The sequence below is a fragment of the Erythrolamprus reginae genome, chromosome 4 (genome assembly GCF_031021105.1).
Source record: "Erythrolamprus reginae isolate rEryReg1 chromosome 4, rEryReg1.hap1, whole genome shotgun sequence".
Taxonomy (NCBI): domain Eukaryota; kingdom Metazoa; phylum Chordata; class Lepidosauria; order Squamata; family Dipsadidae; genus Erythrolamprus; species Erythrolamprus reginae.
The window spans coordinates 118,445,549-118,459,658 of record NC_091953.1 but is presented as its reverse complement, the minus strand read 5'-3'; the positions used below and the strand labels follow the sequence as shown (position 1 = coordinate 118,459,658).

Here is a 14,110-nt window from a genome sequence, read left to right as displayed (position 1 = left end):
TTTGCCAATGCATTTCATTCCCTTAAAAAAAATATATCAAAGGCTAAGGGCTGTTTACACTTTACATTCATCACATCTGCTTGGATGGCAAACTGCCTGTCCAAACCTAATCAAAGTCTTGCCTAGAGCAAGGCTATGAAGCAAACAAAGGCTTAGGAGGCCAATTAAAATAACAGTTTTAAAAAATTACAAAGATGATTTCTTTGCAACAGCCATCTCTGGTTTTTTTTTTTTTTTAAGGGGGATGCTGAATGGATCAGAATGCACAAGGCTGCAGTTTCATCGCTGTCTTGAAACTAGTTAAAAGGGGCTTATTTCTGAATAGGCATGCTTTGTACTTCTTGAATGAATATTTCTTTCTATCATAGGGGCACACTTACATGGCACCAATATGAATGAAACATTAATAAAAGCTCGTAAATGCCAAAGGAAAATGTGTTAGCCCTAATTGCAAAATGTGAACTGTTGGATTGGAGAGGTTAGAAGGGAAAATGTGCTAACTAACAAAATAAGGATGAATCTATGGTCTTGGAATCCATAATCTGGTTCAAAGGCTGAAGGATATCTCCCTAGCAATTATGATGTGTATTTCAACATTTATAAAGGAAAGAGTATTTTAACTTTGGAATTGAAGTAATTTTCTTCCCCTTTCACTCTTTGCTTCCCTCCCTTCTTCCTTATCTATAAGAATAAGCTGAATGACTATAACAGTGATGGTGAACCTATTTTGGTTTGTGTACAAAAAGGGGTGTATGTGGGTATGCTAGTATATATGCATGTGCCCACACTCCTTCCCTTCCCCCCTGCATGTGCACCCAATTGCATTGCCCCCCCATGCATGCGCACAGGCCTTTCTGAAGCCTGGTAGGTTAAAAAAACCCAAACAGGCAAACCGGAAGTTTGGAAAAACTCACTTCCGGTTTGCCATTGTGCTGTTTTTTACACTCCAGGTCTTCAGGAAGCTTCCCTGAACTTTCTGGAGTGCAAAAAAACCAGCACAATGGCAAACTGAAAGTCCATTTTTTTCTGAACTTTGGTATGAATGACAAGTACGTGTGTTATTGAATTGTTTTTTTAAGTTTTAATTAGGATTTTAGATATTGCTTGGTTTTTTTTCCCCTTGACTTCTTTTTATTGCTATTACTATTGTTACTGTAATTTTATACTGCTGTGAGCCGCCCTAAGTCCTTTGGGATTGGGCGGCATAGAAGTCAAATTGTGGTGGCCCTGCCCCAAAATTCAAAACGTTTGGAAAAATACGCATAGATGGCTGACAGAAATTACAAAGGAGGAGATAGAATTACACCAGAAGGTATGCTTCTAGGAATGTGGAAAAAACAATACCCCCAAAAGCGCTTTCTCTCATGACACATATAATTACCATGGAAAGAATCTCAATTGAGCAAATGTGGAAAAATGATTAGACCCCCACCCGAAAATCTAATTATTAAAAAAATCTATAGATGTGTGGAAATGTATGAAATGACGAATGAATCAAAGGAATAAAAAGTAAAGAAACCAAAGAGACATGGCAAAAATGGTATGAATGGATCTGTAATAAAAATCAAATATAACAATATAGATAGATAGATAGATAGATAGATAGATAGATAGATAGGTAGGTAGATAGATAGATAGATAGATAGATAGATAGATAGATAGATAGATAGAAAGATATAGATATAGATATAGATAGATAGATAGATAGATAGATAGATAGATAGATAGATAGATAGATAGATAGATAAAAAAACAAATATAGGAATATAAAAAATACACAGACTAATGAAACAACTATTTCCGTTCAGTTACTACTCTTTATAAAATCTAAGGTATTTATGCTTGTTTTCATATATGTGATTGTATATTGTTGTTGCTGTTGTTATTATTATTATTATTATTATTATTATTATTATTATTATTATTATTTATTAGATTTGAATGCTGCCCCTCTCCACAGACTCCGCAGACATATAGTCTAATATAACGTTAAGTATAAGAAATGACGATAGAATAGAATAGAATAGAATAGAATTTTATTGGCCAAGTGTGATTGGACACACAAGGAATTTGTCTTGGTGCATATGCTCTCAACGTACATAAAATAAAATATACATTTGTCAAGAATCATGTGATACAACACTTAATGATTGTCATAGGGGTCAAATAAGCAATGAAGAAGCAATATTAATAAAAAACTTAGGATATACGCAACAAGTTACAGTCATACAGTCAACATGAGAGGAAATGGGTGATAGGAATGATGAGAAAAACTAGTAGAATAGAAGTGCAGATTTAGTAGAAAGTCTGACAGTTTTGAGGGAATTATTTGTTTAGTAGAGTGATGGCGTTCGGGAAAAAACTGTTCTTGTGTCTAGTTGTCTTGGTGTGCAGTACTCTGTAGCGACGTTTTGAGGGTAGGAGTTGAAACAATTTGCGTCCAGGATGCGAGGGGTCAGACCTGTTCAACAAAGTATATAAGATATGTATTCTTTTTTCTTTTTAAAAAAAATCAATAAAAACTTATTTTAAAAAAGAAGTCAAATTAAATAAATTAATAAATTAATAAACTTCCAGTTTGTCCGTTGGGGGCTTCAGGGAAATTTTCCTGAAATGTCCAGAGGATGAAATGGCCTTTCCCAAGGCTGAAATTCAGCTGTCCACCATGCATATGCACGCTAGAGTTGAAACATGGCAAAGTCTAACAGGCCCTCCAATATGGTTCCGCATGCCACCTGTGACACACATGCCATAGGTTCACCATCATGGGCCTATAGTGACAAAAAGACAGTGTTTTGTTGGACAGGTTATATTACAATATTGAAGACCAGTTTAACTATCACATCAACCGCAAATCCTTCCAGTTAAAGGGCTTCCTTGTGATTTGTTTTTCCTTTATATTTTAATCCACTCAATAAAACATTTTCTCTGGACAGATTACATAACCAGCATAAATTGACAAAATGTCATAACAGTAGAATCCAACATAGCCATACACAGACACACACAATCTACCCCCACCGAGTGAATTAATTGAAGTGAGTTAAAATGTCACCTAGAAAGAATAATATAAATGGATAAACACAATGCAAAATTGCACTACTGCAATATTCAATCATAACCATTAATGAAAAGTGTCTGGTGTGAATTGCATCCTAGTTGATGGAGCAAAGTCTTATAAAGCTAAAGAGGTTTGTAATCTCTTTCTATTCTTCCATAGAAATTATTAGCATTTTTATCTGTCCACAACAATGTGAAGTCATGGCTTTCAGTTCTTTAGCAGCTGTTGGCCTTCATAATGCATAGAGTTCTTCCCAAGAATTTAGGATGGTGTAATGTATGAGCATGGTATATGTGCAAATCCAAATAGCGTGGCTTTTTTTCAATTGACAGATGGAAATTTTGTCACTGCCCAGATTTTTAAGTGCCATTCTTCATTTTCAATATGACATCTAGTGTGCAAATAACTGTTAGATCCACAATGACTGTTTATGACATAATCTTTCAACTTCAATTTTCAGATCTTGATATTTTATTGACCTCCAATTGTTTGTCTTTTATTCTATTATTCCCTGTTATTGCCAAATCAATTATCTATATCTTATCAATTTGTATGGCTAATTATTAGATAATCTATCACTTGTCACTGCAAATTATTGATAGCTCAGGAGATTCTGTCTATGCTGCTATTTCTTGAAAGTGGAAAGATCTGGTTATGTATTATGGGTCTAAGACATATGTGCATATACTCAATATGCTGAGTTAAGTAAGGCTCTCAGGGATCACCAATAGTTCTCACCAAGCGATATTTGTTTTAACATGGCAGAGAAAAAACAAAAACAAAATACTAAGTAACTTGAGTAAGGATGGTTCTAGAATCTAATGGCATATATGTTAAGCTGAGAGCACTAAGTCTGGTAAATTTTATTGTGTGTAAAGAAATAAAGAATTGAACTCCAGTTGAATTTTTCTCCCTGTTCTTAAACTTTACCTGACCAACTCAATGATCCATTGGGTCATTGTTTCCAAGATGCTTCCTTACCCTAAACAAGATAGAGTCTAGGAATGTGTTGCACACATCCTTTCATAGTCAAGGACTGAATCTAAGAGGGGATTTACCGGAAGTGATGCAATTTTTATACTACAGATTCAGTCCTCTTTGGTCATAGGGTGGGCCTAACCAACACTTGGAGGCTAGCTTCACCCAACTTGGAGAAAAACAGAATAATCAAAGAGAAAATAAAGAAGCAACAGAGCAAAAAAACCCAAAACAATGGGAACATGACTGACTTCAGACTTCCTGCCAACTGCACTGTAGCTGATCATCAGTTGATGGTGGGAACAGTCTACTTGGCTTCTGGAAGGCTAGGGTGGGGACTATATTATTTGATTTCCAGTGGCTGAAGGAATTGCTGAGCTTGGTCTCTAGAAAGCTAGAGTGGGACTCCTGAAGCTTCTGGCAGCAACACAACAGGACTGAAGTGACCACAAACGGGCCAGCCTTACAGAGATTGAGTCGGAAGCTAGTTATTCTTAACTACTGTAAGTGGTATGTTTCGAAATAAAAATAATTTGTCAATTTTCATTCTGTTTTGAAAGCAGAACCCAAATCAAATGGTAAAGCAAACCATCACTTTTTCCAATAAATAATGGACTTGTTCTCCCTGGAGATGAAAACAAATTGTAAAATCAAAGTATTTACTGTAATGTGGTGATAGATTTTAGATTTTCACTTGAATATTGATTCTGTTTGTTGTTGATGTTCATTATTTTTATCCAGAACTAGCTGAATACCTGTGCTCTGCTACAAAACTATATGATCAGGCTTGATAAATCAATACAAGTGGCAGTTGGGACAGAATTCTTTTCCGCTATTATGGGGTAGTAGAATGTCTAAATCCTTAGCATCATAATGTATTAATAATAATATAAGAAATACTAATGCTCTGATGGTCATTTTGAAAAATCCTTTCTAGGAAAGCACCTAGAAACCAAGAGGAACATACATGCCAAATTTCAAGTTTGTGGACATTATGGTTCTGGAGATTTTGTGATTTTGCATAAATGTTTTTCGCTTTTATATATATAGAAGATGGGCATATTGCAGTTTATTTCTATAGATTCTAGAGCAGTGCCAGAAAAGTCTACTTATGAAACATATGTATTTATTCTTTTCAAGTCCATGATATATCTTGAATTAGAGACTTATAACATGTACCAGTTTTAAGGCTGCAGGCATCTGTCTAATTTATTGTTCTCCTTATATTTTGAGTCTTTGTTCTTGTTGTTCTTTTCAAGTAATTTTAAACTATTAAAAGAAACTGCACTTATATCAAGAACAAGATAACTTTTGACCCTTCATTTGTCATTCCTTTCTGTTGTGATTCAGCCTGAGGCTCCTCAGGGACTGGCTGGATCTCTGCCGGATCCATGCCCAGAGGAGGAGGACAGTGAACAGGAGGGGGAGGACCAGGCAGACAGGGGAGAGGAACGTCAGGAAGAGGAGGAGGGAGAGCAGCCTGAGACCCCTGGGGGGGGGGCTCTCCCCAGCTAGTAGCCTGGATTCATTGGATGAAGACGCACAGGCTATAATAGACATGAGGCAGCGACGAGCAGCTCAAAGACGGGGCCAATTAGAAAGGTATTTCCATCCCTGAATTGGCAACAGCTGGGTTTGGGTGTGGTTCTCCTCAGCAGGGTTGAAAAGGCAGGCCCACCCTTACAGTCTTGTGGAGAGTTATCAATTGGGAGTCCTGTGACCTTGCTTCGATTCTCGGCATCTCTGATCTTGGCTTGTGGCCTAGAAGTCTGGAAGACTTGGGGGAGGCATGGGTTTTATTATCTCCAGCGTTGTTTTTGCCAGCAAGAATCCTGTTTTATTGCCTGGCCTTCGTGAAACCTCTGTGAAGCTTCATAGTGTTCCTGTCTGTAAGAACAGTTTTTGTTACCTGTGTTTGCTTTGAATTATATAAACTGCCTTTGCTTTTTACCAGTGTGTCTGAATACTCTTTTTGGTTGGTGTTGGCGTCTGGGGGGACCCAGACAGAACACTTTCCAAACAAGGAATTATTATCAGTAAGGAAAATTTAAATTTAAATCAATCCTTTCTCTGATTGTGTTTGAACAACGTCCATAGCTATATGGATTCCTAGGAATAGCAGCCAATCCACATCATCATATAATTAATACTGCCATATTCTTCACATTTGCACTTTGGCACAAGAAGAGAACTGTTGAATGTCCACTTACTTGAGCTTTGTGACTCCAAGAGAGAATAATCATATGTTACTGGGAATTCTTTAGCAAGACTTGAAGGCAGCATCTTGAAAGCAGCTGGTGTACGGAAATGAGCAATTGCTCTAACTTGAAAACTATCATTGTCAAGTGGATTGTAACAATCGAAAAAGTGCAGATTAAGACCTGCCTGATTGTTCTGTGTCACCTAAAGGTAGAAGGAACACACTCAGCAAATGCAAATTAAGTATTTTCACAGAGTGAATGTCTTAATCCCTGATTGACATATTTAAGTACTTCACTTGTAAAGATGCTTAAAATAATGGCTTTCACCATACTTTGTGACTGAAATTCCTGTTAACCAGAGAGAGAGAGAAAGAAACACATACATAAAGAGATGGAATTAATTTTCTTCCCTTTTTTTTCATGTGATGGGAATTTGGCAGTGAGATTGCTGAACATTAATCAGATTTGGAAATCTCATGTGATTTAGAAACATAGAAACATAGAAGTCTGACGGCAGAAAAAGACCTCATGGTCCATCTAGTCTGCCCTTTTACTATTTTCTGTATTTTATCTTAGGATGGATATATGTTTATCCCAGGCCTGTTTAAATTCAGTTACTGTGGATTTATTTACCACTTCTGCTGGAAGTTTGTTCCAAGGATCTACTACTCTTTCAGTAAAATAATATTTTCTCATGTTGCTTTTGATCTTTCCCCCAACTAACTTCAGATTGTGTCCCCTTGTCCTTGTGTTCACTTTCCTATTAAAAACACTTCCCTCCTGGACCTTATTTAACCCTTTAACATATTTAAATGTTTCCATCATGTCCCCCCTTTTCCTTCTGTCCTCCAGACTATACAGATTGAGTTCATTAAGTCTTTCCTGATACGTTTTATGCTTAAGACCTTCAACCATTCTTGTAGCCCGTCTTTGGACCCGTTCAATTTTGTCAATATCTTTTTGTAAGTGAGGTCTCCAGAACTGAACACAGTATTCCAAATGTGGTCTCACCAGTGCTCTATATAGCGGGATCATAGTCTCCCTCTTCCTGCTTGTTATACCTCTAGCTATGCAGCCAAGCATCCTACTTGCTTTCCCTACCGCCTGACTGCACTGTTCACCCATTTTGAGACTGTCTGAAATTTTTATAGGTTGGAACTGGTAAAAACCATAATGTGTTTTATAACCAGCTTCTGATATTTTTTAATGATTTCTGTTATTTCTAGAAGGGGTGGGTTCTTCCTGATTTGGACTAGATTGCACTAACCAGTCGCAATCTGCTAATGACATCATGATAGCACCACAGATGTGATTCAGTTGGTGGTGATTCATGGGCACCACCATCTTTAAAAACAACAATGTGATTCTTTTCCGTTTGGATGGCTTCTTCTCTTCTGCTGCATGAAAAGGGGCCCTCCCACCTGCCACTGAGTTTATACTTCAGACCAGAATATCTCCGGGACTGCCTTCTGCCGCACGAATCCTAGCGACCGATTAGGCCCCACAGAGTTGGCCTTCTCCGGGTCCCGTCGACTAAACAATGCCGTCTGGCGGGTGGCAGTGGAAGAGCCTTCTCTGTGGTGGCCCCGACTTTTTGGAACCAGCTCGCCCCGGAGATTATAACTGTCTCCCCTCCTTGCCTTCCGTAAACTCCTTAAAACTCACCTCTGCCATCAGGCATGGGGGAATTGAGGCATTCCCTCCTCCCCCGGGCCTATACAATTTATGTATGGTATGTCTGCGTGTATGTCTGGTTTAATAATGGTTTTTTAATTTTTTTAAAAAAATTATTAGATTTGTTGTGAATTGTTCTATTGTATGTTGTGAGCCGCCCCGAGTCTACGGAGAGGGACGGCATACAAATCTAATCAATCAATCAATCAATAAATAAACCAACTCCCCCCAAAGATTAGAATTGCCCCCACCCTCCTTGCCTTTCGTAAGCTGCTTAAAACCCACCTCTGCCGTCAGGCATGGGGGAATTGAGACCCTCTTCCCCCTAGGCCTTTACAATTCTATGCATGGTATGTATGTATGTTTGGTTTTTTATATTAATGGGCTTTTAATTATTTCTAACATCAGACTACTATTGTACACTGCTTTATTGTTGCTATTAGCCGCCCCAAGTCTCCGGAGAGGGGCGGATAGATAGATAGATAGATAGATAGATAGATAGATAGATAGATAGATAGATAGATAGATAGATAGATAAATAGATAAATAAATACTTCTCATTATTTCCTTTCCCGAAGCACAGCTGATCAGATCCTCAGCTGTGTTTTGAGCCGATTCCTGCAACTGAGCATGCACAGAAGCCAAATTGCACAAGGAGACATGCACATGCGGGCGAGCTTAGCTTTCACGCACACATGAAATGTCGCAATGTGAACCAGTGGTGAAGGCAAATGGAACCCACCCCTGATTTCTAGGCACTTGATTATTCAGTCATGAGGCAGGAAGTCAAATGCATTCTCGTAAAGTATTGAAGTTACCTTCAAGTTGATATTCATTTCTTTCAGTTTCCCAAAATCATCTTGTCTATTAGGAGCTGACCTTTTGTTCCTCTTCTGTTTGGCAACTTTCCTTTGTATAAAGATCTTGTTTTCAACTAGATGCTGTTGGGCTACATCAGTTACCATATCAGTTAATAGTTTTAATATTGCTTGTAAGCAGGTAATTGCCTTGTAGGTGTTGAGTAGATGCCCTGTTCTTTCCGTATGCTGTTAAACTCCTTGGCAAGGAGTAGGTGTAGACCAGCAAGATGTTTCTATTAAAAATGATGCATTGTTCACCTAATGCTGATCAATTCTTGATCGTCCTTGATTTTGCTCCTCTGCTTCTGCTGTTATTGCAAGCAATAACAACCTCCTACACTGTAATCTTTATAGCATTACTTTGGGTTGTCCCATAGTTGCATCAAAAACTGTTGTTTCTTTTTTGTCAGGTATTAACAGGCTCATTGCAGTCACTCTATCAATGGAGTGGTAGAAAGGTTTCCGATTCAGCTGAAATTGGAGATTCTATCTATAGGGTTCAATTTGGGCTCCTATCTGCTATTTTTTTACTATAGCTCTTTGCTGTTTTATTATTTCTAATGCTTCTATGATCTTCCAGTTTTCTACATGACATTTCTTGATCAGGTATTCTTCGGTCTTTTTGTTCTCCAACCACTTTTCTTTCATCTGTTTTAGCTTGCTTGCATCTAATCTTAGCATTATCATTATCTATTCAGAGCCACACCACAGCTGCCAGTTTTTTATTAGATGTTGGCATTCAGAACAACTTGCCTCCAGAAGTTGTGAATGCTCCAACATTGGAAGTTTTAAAGAAGATGTTGGATAACCATTTGTCTGAACTAGTGTAGGGTCTCCTGCCCAAGCAGAAGGTTGGCCTAGGTTACCAATGGAACCAACGGCCCTCTGGAACCAACTTCCCCCGGAGATTAGAACTGCCCCTACTCTCCTTGCCTTTCGTAAACTTCTTAAGACCCACCTGTGTCGTCAGGCATGGGGGAACTGAGACATCTCCCCCGGGCATATACAATTTATGAATGGTATGTGTGTATGTATGCGTGTTTAGAAAATGGGTTTTTTTAAATGTTTTAGTAGAAATTTAGATTTGTTATATACTGTTGTTTCCACTTTGTTGTGAGCCGCCCCGAGTCTGCGGAGAGGGGCGGCATACAAATCTAAATAAACATAAACAAACATAAACATAAACAAACAATATGCACCCAACTCTCGATCCTCAAAATCTGTGACCAGCTGAGCCAGACAGAGACCAACCACAACATTTATTGATTGATTGATTGATTGATTGATTGACTGATTTGATTTGATTTGATTTGTATGCCGCCCCTCTCCGAAGACTCAGGGCGGCTAACAACAATTAAAAAGACAATGTAGACAAATCTAATATTAAAAAGTAATCTAAAAACCCCCAATTTAAAAAACCAATCATACAAACAAGCATACCATGTATAAATTCTATAAACCCATAAATTCCCCCATGCCTGACGACAGAGGTACGTTTTAAGGAGCTTGCGAAAGGCAAGGAGGGTGGGGGCAACTCTGATATCTGGGGGGAGCTGGTTCCAGAGGGTCAGGGCCGCCACAGGGAAGGCTCTTCCCCTGGGTCCCGCCAAACGACATTGTTTAGTCGACGGGACCCGGAGAAGGCCAACTCTGTGGAACCTAACCGGTCGCTGGGATTCGTGCGGCAGAAGGCGGTCCCGGAGATATTCTGGTCCGATGCCATGAAGGGCTTTATAGGTCATAACCAACACTTTGAATTGTGACCGGAAATTGATATACAATACCATACAACAGAATCCAGAAGTACAGAATCAATTATCACAGAAGTAATATTCATAGAAGCAATAGGCTCTCAGCTGTCTCGGTCACAAAACTGTCTCTATTGGCTGACCTGTTACCATGTCTGTCCCAATTCACAAACCCTTGTATACTGTCATTATTTTCATAATACATATTTTTTGCAATTAATGTTGAAATTATGTCTGTTCCTGTTGTATTCAACTGCTTTCCTAGAACTTTTGGTATGGCACAAAGCAACTCTATCCTCAAGGGCAACACTATTTTATTTTATTTTCAGTCAGTTTTAAATATTTTTCCAGGTTCTTTTTTCTTATTGATCCATCCTATCTATAGCTTGTTTGTTTGTAGCTACAATCATGCCTACCTTCTTCTGGGCTAAATGTTTGTCAGTTTGTTTTTGGAAGACTCATAAGAGTCTGTCTCAACTACTTTTTCAATATTGTTTTCAGTAAATTGCTTGTTGCTGGCAAGTTTTCATTTGTGTAAGAGTTCAATGAATCAACATGGCCAATTTATTCTGCTTTTCTAAATACTCCTCCTGCACAATCTTCTCATATCGTATGCCAAGTTTTTAATAAACTCTTTGCATAACCAGCATTTACTATCATGCCTTTGTGGAGAGCTTTTTTTTTTCCAATTTCAATTTTCATTACATTTGTACATGTTGAATGTTATTGAGTTGCTAAAATGAACTTTTCCACCTTCGTCTTTTATGAGTTTTTTTAACCATTGCAATTTTTGTTCATTATTAACCTTTCCACGGAGGCTGTTAAAGCAGTGGTCACATAATGGCTTCATTTGACAGTTTTCCATTCACATTACCAGCAGTTCATTCTTACATACTCACTTGGTTTCATTGCTTTTCAATACACCAATACACCTTCCTTTATTAAGTCATTTACTATATCTTCTTGCACATTCTTAGCAGTCTTTTTTTCCCCAACTGTTTGTTGAACCTTTCTCAGAATCTCAAAGGGATGCAGGTAGGTTGTTTTCTCCTTTTATCCTCTCAGTAAAATATTGGGAGACGGGTTCAGAGTGGAGAAGGGTCATTCATTAATTTTGTTTGGCACAAAATCAAGTCATGACATTCAACGTTGAATTAAACTTTTTTTTAATCTCTCTCCTTGATTTAAGCCCAATATTGTTCTGTCGGGCTCTCTGGTAGAATCCTCCCAAAAATTCACAGGTACAAATTTCACACACACACACGTTTGAAAATTCAAAACAATGTTCTTTATAATGGAAATTCACTTAAACCAAGCCCTCTTTTGGTATAGCAAAGAGCACTCGTCTCCAAACAAACTGGTACTTTGTACAAGTTCCTTATCAGTTCTGTGATACTTAGCTTGCAGCTGTGAGGCAATTCAAAGTCCTTCTTTCATAAAGTGAAACACACTTTGCCCTGGTTTAGTTGCAAAGCAGGGAAAATCAGCACACAAAAGGTCAAAGTCAGTAAAGCAGTCACAAAACACAACGATCAGATAATCATCCACAATGGCCAAACCCACAGGCTGCTATTTATAGCAGCCTCACTAATTACCACAGCCCCACCCAACCACAGGTAGCCTCATTTTCTTTGATAATAATCTCTCAGTTGTTGTTGCCTATGCATCGCTCTCCGCATGCATGGCTGTATCATTAACTCTTGTTCTGAATCCAAGGAGGAGCTAGATAATGGATCTCCTTCTGAGCTGTCTGCCACACTCTCCTCCTCCTTGTCACTCATGTCTTCTTGGTCAGAAGAGCCTTCATCATCAGATTCCACCGGGGGCAAAACAGGCCTGCAGCATGTGGATGTCTCCCCCACATCCATAGTCCTTGGGGCAGAGCTAACCACAACAAATATATACTGCTCCAAAAATTAAAGGGAACACTTAAACAACAGAATATAACTCCAAGTAAATCAAACTTCAGTGAAATCAAACTGTCCACTTAGGAAGCAATATCGATTGACAATCAGTTTCATTTTGTTGTTGGTACATTCAACTTTGTACAGAACAAAGTATTCAGTGAGAATATTTCATTCATTCAGATCTAGGATGTGCTATTTTAGTGTTTATTTTTTTGAGAAGTGTATTAATCTCTATATTAGATCATCTCTTCATCTTGCTGATTATTCAGTTCTAATAAATCCAAAATTACGATTTAGTGGGCAGAAATTGACCTAACACCATCCACAAAGGGATTGTAATTGCATGAAGACACCATTGTATAAAAATGTGTTCACTTCATATGTATTTGCCTTTTACAATCAACATTGCTCCTAAATATAAACCAAGGCTGAAGTTGTTTCAATAAACATTGGGTTATCCTTGAAAGGTATGAATTACCATTGTTATTATCACTGATTGCTCTATGGGGTTTTAATTATTTTTACTATTTATTAAATTGTATTATTGGTGGTTCATAACAATGTGAAGACACAGCTGCCAGTTCTTGAGCTGTTGTTGGCCTTGATATGCATCATATAAAGAATCTAGAACCTAGAACAGGGGTGGCAAACTCGATTTCATTGAAGACCACGTCGGGATTGTGTTTGATCTTAGTGGGCCAGGGTGGGCATGGTCAGCTCACTGTCACTCATGTTAGGGGCACCTGTGGCAGTCCGAGTGTTCTGCTAGCAAAAAAAAAGTTTTTGGAACTGCTTTTTCAACTCTGGCAACTTCCTGCAACCCTCTGCTGGTGAAAAGGAGCTCGGGAGGGCTGCCCTCTTGAACTTCATATTTTCTGGCAGAGGCATCGCAAGCTGGTCCTTTCCTGTTACTAAGACAGCCCTACAGGCCAGATCTAAGCACCCCGTGGGCCAGATCCGGCTCCCATGCCTTGAGTTTGACACCCCCGACTAGAATGTTGTGACGAATCAACATAGTAAATGTGTGGAGCCAAGCAATGTGGTCATTTGTAATTCACCAATGAAAATTTTGTCACTAGTCATATTTTTAAGTCCTTTTCCAAACATTTTTGGTATGGCATCAAGTATGCTGATGACTGCTGGGATTAACACAGCTAGTGTAGGCCATAATCGTTCCATTTTGATTTTCAGATGATACTTTCTCCAATTCTTTTCCTTATGTGTTATGGATACATAAATTATACACACTTTCCTTTTTTTTCTCAACTACAGCTATGAACCAAGATTTCATCAGTCTTGTGCCCTTTTCTGGATCTTTCATTATCAAATATATTTGGCCAGATGTTAACCATTCTTTGCTTGTTGCATTTTGAAGCAGTTTTTCCAATTGAGTGATGATGATGATGATGATGATGATGAACAATACAACACAGCAAACAAGATCACTATGCTGGATTTTGTATTTCATCACCCATCGGATGCTTCCCAAGCACCTAGGACTGTGTGATGTAGCGGCAAATTATGTATGCTGATCCCAGTAAAGCAGCCTTTTGCAATTGACAGATGGAGATTTTGTCAATTCCAATGGTTTTCAAATGTCCGCTGAGATCCTTTGGCACTGCACCCAGCGTGCCAAGTACCACTGGGACCACTTTCACTGGCTTATGCCAGAGTCTTTGCA

The 14,110-nt window shown here is 38.4% G+C and overlaps 1 long non-coding RNA gene across 1 annotated transcript; it reads right to left on the bottom strand.

The window, feature by feature from the left end:
* Nucleotides 1-2,076: 2,076 nt before the first annotated feature.
* On the bottom strand, nucleotides 2,077-11,567 carry LOC139167389 (uncharacterized). Its single transcript, XR_011559122.1, has 3 exons — nucleotides 11,422-11,567; nucleotides 6,250-6,442; nucleotides 2,077-2,771 (listed from the first exon to the last, which is right to left on the bottom strand). It is a non-coding gene; the product is annotated as an uncharacterized lncRNA (long non-coding RNA).
* Nucleotides 11,568-14,110: the final 2,543 nt, after the last annotated feature.